Source organism: Octodon degus, unplaced genomic scaffold (genome assembly GCF_000260255.1).
Source record: "Octodon degus isolate 3935 unplaced genomic scaffold, OctDeg1.0 scaffold00111, whole genome shotgun sequence".
Classification (NCBI taxonomy): Eukaryota; Metazoa; Chordata; class Mammalia; order Rodentia; family Octodontidae; genus Octodon; species Octodon degus.
Genome location: NW_004524687.1, coordinates 2991114 through 2998455, shown reverse-complemented (window position 1 = coordinate 2998455; position 7342 = coordinate 2991114). Strand labels below are relative to the sequence as shown.

At 48.7% G+C, this 7342-nt stretch overlaps 1 protein-coding gene across 1 annotated transcript in view; it reads right to left on the bottom strand.

The window, feature by feature from the left end:
- Positions 1–2169, bottom strand: part of Gjb2 (gap junction protein beta 2) — a 15907-nt gene extending 13738 nt beyond the window's left edge. The window contains exon 1 of the mRNA XM_004639374.2: positions 2061–2169. The gene's annotated coding sequence lies outside the window, so the exon portion shown is untranslated. The remainder of the gene's footprint in view (positions 1–2060) is intronic.
- Positions 2170–7342: the final 5173 nt, after the last annotated feature.

The window sequence follows — 7342 nt, the reverse complement described above, 5'->3', positions numbered from 1 at the left end:
GCTCCTAAACCATCTGAAACAGGTTTCTGTGTATTCTCAAATAAACAGCACTTTGTTTACCTGAGTAAAACTGGGGTTTGGGGCTTTATTGAAGTGAAGTACTTGACACACGAGTTCTGACAGCCTTCCAAGTCCCACACTCATTACAGTGGGTATTCTCAGCTCCTTAGTCACTGCCAGCCAAGCTCTACCACTGCTGCGACTCAGAATCAAGTCCTTCACCAGCCAGTGGCCCTGTGTTTCATCCAGTACAGGTACTGTTTCCACTGATTGACCGCTAGACCTTGTCTGTCACAATTGGCCCCTCTGCTAAAAAGGACTCCACACTCTACAGGCCCTGATGAGTCACATGTTACCCACTCCTAAGGTGTAATGAATCCTCTTTCTTATACTTAAAAGCATCCTGCTCTCTTCATTTCAGGCAAGTTGCATCGTGTTTCCCATTGAGCCGAGGTAGGCTCAGAATAAATGCTCTCATTGCCACGTTGCTGAAGCCACACAAAGTCAGCTGTGGTCTGAGGAAGTAGGAGAGCCATGCCCATGAAAGTTAGGTCTGACCGAAATGTCCTGCTGAACATGTATCCCTATTCAATAGCTCAAAAAATAAACAATACTACCAGAAACAAAAGCAGGTTAGCCCAGATTCAGCCCTAACCCATTTACTCAAGACTGTTCAGTAGAGCCTTAGGTGTGCAGAGAAAAGTCTCACTGTTCAATCTAGTGCTGCCCTCAACAGCAAACCCACTGAAGAAAGAAAGTGTTCAGGTTTTAATAAAACCATCTCATAGAACTAGACCTTCAGTTCTTCATGGGCACTTGCTAAATGAAAAATGGTGCACTCACAGCAATAAACAGCTGAGTACCTGCCCAGGGAGTGCAGGGGGGTGCGACTGATGCCTCTTGCTGCCCTGTAGCATCCAATTCCTCCACAGGTCAGTCCAGCCGCCAACAGTTTTGAAAACTGCTGTTTTGGAAAGCCTGAGATGCAACTCTCTGTCTTCTGGTATTGCTGTCAACTGGCCTTGGACTCCTGGCTCAAACAACCCACCTGCCTTGCCTCCTCAGCTAGTGGGACCCCATTATATCCTATTTGCAACCGTTTCAGGGGTCCTGTAGGGAAGAGTACATTAAAACTTGACCCTGCATCCTGATAGGTGTAAGAGGCTCCCATGGGCTAAGAGAGCAGGGTGCAATTGTTCTCAATATTTAAATCAGCCAGGAGGGCTCTCCTGACCTGATCCCAACTGTCACATGCAGGTTCTCACCTGGCCCAGGCCACTCTGCCACCCTTGGAGCACTGCCAGAGTGAGTGGGGGAGCTGCCTGATTCTTTGGGGAAGGCGCTGGGTGAGTCACTGGGTCCAGGAAAGGAAAAGAGGGTTCTTTACCTATTACCTTTGTACCCTTCCCTGGAGGTCCCCGGCTGCTGCCTACCCTTCTTACACCCCTCCCCCCATGTCACTTCGCACCAGAATTTTAAAGTAGACTTAAAGGGCGAATGAGGCTGTGCTTCTCAGTCCCAGTGAGTGGTCCTCTAACCCAGCTCCCAGAAGCTGGAAAATACGCGTCTAAACTTCCCCCCTCCAGCGAGGGGACAGGGTACTCTGTGACACCTTCACCTGTGCCCTGGGGTCCCGCGCTCTCCCTCCTTGGCGCCCGCACGCAGGCGCCTAGGTGTGGAAAAGCAAAGCAGCCCGAATCTCAGCTCAGACTGAGGTCTGGTCTCTCCGCACCGGGAGCTGTGTGGCCCCGAGTTCAGCCCCAGTGCCTTTCTTGGAAAGGTAGCTCGAGGAGGTAAAGGTCAGTCTCCTCCCGGGGAGGCTGCCTGCTGAACTTTCGGTTAATTTAAAACTTTTGGTGGCGGCACAGAAACCTGCAGGCCACCGGGAGAAATGCCCCGAAGGAATATCGGGCCATGCCGGACCAAGTCCAACCCCGGATGCGCTCCCGCCCCGCGCCGCCCCTCAAGTCGGTCCCGGAGCCCGCCTGCCCCTGTCCCCCGCTGGATCAGCGCTGCTGCGGCTCCGGGCAGCCGGGTGGTCAGTGGGGTTGCTGCCTCACCTTCCTCGCGGTCTGGGCTCCGCCGGGCCGGGCCGGGGCGCTGCGCTCGCTGCAGCCGGGCGCCGACTGGAGGGGGCGCTGCGCTGCGACACCTGTCCTGCCGCGGCGCCTTTTAACCGCACCCCGAGCCCGCCTCTCCCCTCCTCCGGAGGCCGGGACGGAGGGCGGCTCCGGTTAGTGTGCCGCCCCCAGCGCCGCCTCCCAGCCCGCTCAGCGCGGGGCAGCCCTAGAGCCCCCGCCCGGAGAGCCCGGGTTGCCCGTGCCCCGTGTCCCCGCCCGCCTGAGCCCCAGGGCCGGCTTCCGCGGGGGTCTGCGGCTACTGTTGCTCCACGGCGACCGCGCCGGGAAGCATTGCGCCCGGAGCACCCTTGTTATTTTGCTGTTAGGAAAGCAGGCGCTCCAGGACGGAAGGTCGCCTGCGCAAGGGGGGAGGTTCTGGGATCCCAGTAACGGCTGTGGAATTTAGGGGCAGCCGGCGCCCCTAGAACTGGACACTTCCGACTCCCCGAATTCCCGATAGAATTCGATCTCTGTAAACAGTGTGCCAAAGCTAACAAGCCCCGGCCGCGGCGGTGACCACAGGAGCTGTGTAACCTGCCCTGCCTCCTCGGCCCGCACTGGGGGGTTTCAGAGGGTCGGGTTGGGGCTCCCCCGATGGTCGGAGATGGAGCGCAGCGCTGAGGCTCCAGCGCCCGCGACAGCACGTGTCGCACCTCCGACTCCTTGCCCAGACTTCGGGAAGCTCAGGGAGCGCGTTTGGGTGGGTGCTCCGAGGTCCTGGCGGGAAGCGGGCAGGCACAGGGCAGTCGCGCTAGAAATGAAGACGTGGAGCACAGACCGCGCCCGGGGACCTCTGTCTGGTCTCGTGTCGCGCCGAGACGCCGCACGCTTAGTTGGGCTTTGTCAGTGTGAAGTGCGATCCCCCAGACAGCAGAGCTAGTTGGCCTCGGGAACGCGCTTCCCATTATTTGCCCCACTAGGGCGAGGGTAGGACTTCTTTGCTAGGTTTCTGCTCTCCTGAAGCTCAAGTCTCAGCCTGTGAGGGAGCGTCCACTCTGGGACAGAGACGCCTACTTGGGCCGGAGAGGCGACTGAGCCAGCTCCGGAGCGGCGATGCGCCAAGGGGCCAGCGCTGCCTTGGGGGGCTCTTCCAGCTCTGCTCTCCAGGGCAGTGTTGTTCAGGAATCAGTCGAACTTCTGGTCAGGTTAGAACGAGGGAAGGCTCCAGAGTCACTGCAGGAAGCTGGCTGATGGAGATGGAAATTAAATATTGATTCAGGTTTTCCCTGAGAACCTTCGTCTTAGAGTTTAGTGCTCATGTTCTGATCCATCATAAGTTTACTTTTCCTTGGGTTCCTTGACATGCTTCCTGGGGGATCTGTTAACAACTGCGTGTTGTTGGCTAATTGTCACAGCCTCTTGGTAATTTTAGGATTTATAGTTAGAACTACAGCTCTGAAGTTTTAAATTCAGTGTTTAATTTTATTGTTTTGTATGATTTCTGTAATCGTTCTCTGTGTTGCTGTATTTCAACTAGAGTAGGGCAGGAAGATACATAAGTATAGCTATAGATATAAAGATATTTCAGCATAAAGGAGAAAAAGGAAGAGAGGTGAAGCAAGATAAGATTTGAATATTTGAAGTTCCCTGCAGATGAGTTTATACCCAGTTAGCAGAACACACCACAAATTAATGTTTCATTGAAATAAATCTTCAAAATGATTTCCTTTTGTAAATGTATCCATTAGGAATAAACCTTTTTCTTGCCCTGTTTTCACAAGTTCTAGTCCTTCAACATCCTGGCCCTACAGAAGCCCAAGCCCAAACTATCGTCCAAACACAATAGTGGAAGGCAGTAGCAACTCAGAGCACACCAGCTGCTGCCTGGCTCACCTCCGTTTCATCAACCTGTAGGAAGAATTACCCAACAGAGACAGATTTTACCGGGGATTGAACTCAGACCCTTGCCCTTGCCAGGGAAGCGCTTATTCCACTGAGCCATCTCCCTGTCCCCCAGAGACAGATTTTGATTTGGCTTGAAGCAAAACACTTCAGACTCTCCCAGGTTGGTTCTGAATGAAGCTAACAGAGTAAATAATGGCCAAGGAAGAGCAGGGACTTCAGGAGTAACTATAAATGATAAACTGAGGAATCTCCATGTTGGCCACACTTTGATGTGTCAACAGGTCAGAGACATGTGAGAGCTGCTTTTATATATGTTCAGTAGCTAATAGATAATTCAAGGTGATTGTAACTGAGCTGAACTTTTATGCAAATATTCCAAATGATGCACTTATGAGGTTATAATGTAAAAATGCTAACATTTAAAGTTATTTGATATTTTAATTTAATGGTTATTTTACAAATAAACCAAAAAGAAGAGAACTGACTATTGTGCAAGATACCAGGGCAAGAGAAATCATAATTCTTGACATTTTAATGAGCGATTGCAGGGCAAGAGAAATCATAGTTCTTGACATTTTGATGAGCGATTGCTTACCAGTTGCCTCCTGGGGCAAGCTCTTGAATTCCCCTTGGGAAGAGCACTCTGAGTACACATTAAAATGTCTTAGTTACATTGCTGACTCACAAATCTTATGTATGTGATGGCAGAAAATGCTGCAAGATGACTTGTGACAGCATGGAGCGCCTGTCCTACTGCTTGGGAGTGTTAGGACAAGTTGGACCCATTGAATTGGTTCTTCAAGAGCCACTAGTGATTGGGCCACACCCTTTTTTGACTCTGCTGTTGAAATAGTAATCATATTAATTAATAACTGGCAAAAAAATTATCCCTTCCCAAAATAGCAGTTGGAAACTGAAGAGCCTCTGGCAACTGTAGATAATGAATAAGAACCCACATGTGACCCTGTAACTTCAATGCAGGACAAATCTGCTGTGTCCCTTTTTAATTTTTGTGTGTGATTAAGGGGAACAACTGATCTCTGTGTCACTAAGTCACACCTGCACTATGTTTTTGGAAGTTGTTTGTGTCAAATCACTTAGGGGGAAAACAGTCAATTGTTTTATTCAAAGGGGAAAAATATTTCAGAGTTTGTAAAATTGATTGTTCTTCATTTTAAAATTAAAGATGCTACACATAAAACTTCAACTTTTAAGTCAGGACAAACAGCCACGCCTTTGTGTTTCTCATCCTATTCTTATTTTCACACATATCACAGAGAAATTAAAATTGCTGCATGTATCTCAGTTTTTTTTTTTTTTTTAAGAACCAGGGGTTGAACTCAGATCCTTGCATTTTCCAGTGACGCGCTTATCCTACTGAGCCATCTCCCTGGCCCCTGTATCTCAGTTTTAAGGCAGCAATAAGTTGTTCTCCTTGACTGTGTTGAGTGAGTGTGGGCTCTTGAGAATATATAAGTGTAGCTCTTTTATGATTAAGTAGACTGTGAGAAGCTACAAAGATATTTCTAAATATGTTTGCATCAAAAATACAAATCAGAAATGAACTCGGGTTGGTTTGTTAGAAATGATCATTTACTTATATTGTGCATAAAAACTCAATTCTATAACCTTATTCACATCGTGCATCATTCACAAAGAAGCAAAAAAGAGTTCTACATTCTAGTCTGTGTGACAGCAGCATTCTATATTATCCTGAGGAATTTTGGAACAAGTTAGGGAAACTGATCAAAGGCTACTATAGAAAAAAATGTCATACCGTCTGACCAAGAACTGCTGAGTCCCTCGTTACATTGCATCTGATGGACTGCAGTCGTTTTGCGTGAAATGCTAGTGTGGAATTCCCCGGATTTAACATCTTTGTTTTCTGGAGACGAGTGATTACAGGTCCTTTTTGCTCCTGAGGTCCCAACGGGTGTGTGTGTGTGTGTGTGTGTGTGTGTGTGTGTGTGTGTGTATATGTGGTGTTCTGTAACTTGCAAAAGCCCTTTTGCAGGATAGGAAGTGTTCGGGCTTTGCATCCAGAATCCAGTTTCGGTGTTGGCTGTTCGTGGAAACTTGTCCTTGAACTGTTTGAGAGACATTTCTAGTTCGGATGAAGTGTCCTCTGATTTAATCTCGGAAAATAAAACCCAAAATGTCTGGGGGAGGGGCCGTGGGGAAGAGCGCGCGTAACACCCAGAGCTCACGGTAGATGGCGCTGGGAAGACTCGCCGGACGCTTCGGACTGGTGTTTTGATGGGTGATCCTTCTTCCAGCCTCACGCTGCTGGGCTTGCCGGGTCGGTGGGCTGGGAGATTCTCCTCCCTCCTCCTCTCCCCTCCCCGTCCCTCGCCTGTCCTCCCTTCCCCTCAATAAAACAGAATAGAAAATATTGCCGGAAAGAATTTCTCCTAACAAGGGTAAATAATGCTGTGTGAAACGTAACCTAACTGTGTTCTGGGGCCAGTATAGGGGTCTGTCACAAAAAAAAAAAAAAAAAAAAAAAAAAAAAAAAAACCTCAACAACTTGGAAAGCCACTATTTATTCTACTTCCAAAACAACAGGCATGCCCTGTGGCTGCAGGTGAGATGGTTTATTATGAAGAGGAGAGCTACTGGGCCCCAAGAGCAGCCTCTTAGCTCTGCTGTCCCTCTTTAAATACTTTTCTGGCAATTCCAGCAAGCGCCAATCTCTTAAGATGTTCTTGTGGGCAGGCTGTCTAGAAATATTATTTCAGGTTGGAAAAAGACAACTTACCATTATCATTCTTTCCCCAGGAAGTCCTCTTTCTGATCTGAGTAGCAATAACAGTATTAGTTAGATCTTGTATTAAGTACATAAATTATTTATTTTAAAAGGCCTGTATAAGGAGTGACTGAAATACATGGTAAATATTTAAAGTCCGTAAATTTATTGCACATGTTAAAGGCACGTTACCATATATCCTACTTGGAATGCTTGCACTTACTTTGTGTGCACATCCTGTCATTTTTGCTGCTCTGTGGAGCACTTGTGGAGTCTTCTTTCGTGCGTGTGTACAAGATGTGACAAGAAAACAACGGGTGCTGCTCTTGAGTGCCACCCGACAGAAAGGCGGCCTCCTAAACGCGTCACCGTGCGTCCTCATCCACCTTCTTCAAAGCTCTGACACTTTTTTGCAGCTTCTGCTCTTCCCCAAAGTTAGAATGAACATGGAAGGTAACAATTTTGAATCGATTCAGGACACAGAGATAAGACACACAGTGCAACTGAAAACATGACAGGGGACTTCCAGGCCAGGTGTGGTGGTGCATCCCTGTAATCCCAACCTTTGGAAGGCAGAGGCAGGAAGATTGACATGAATTCAAGGTCAGCCTGGGCTGCATAGGGACACCTT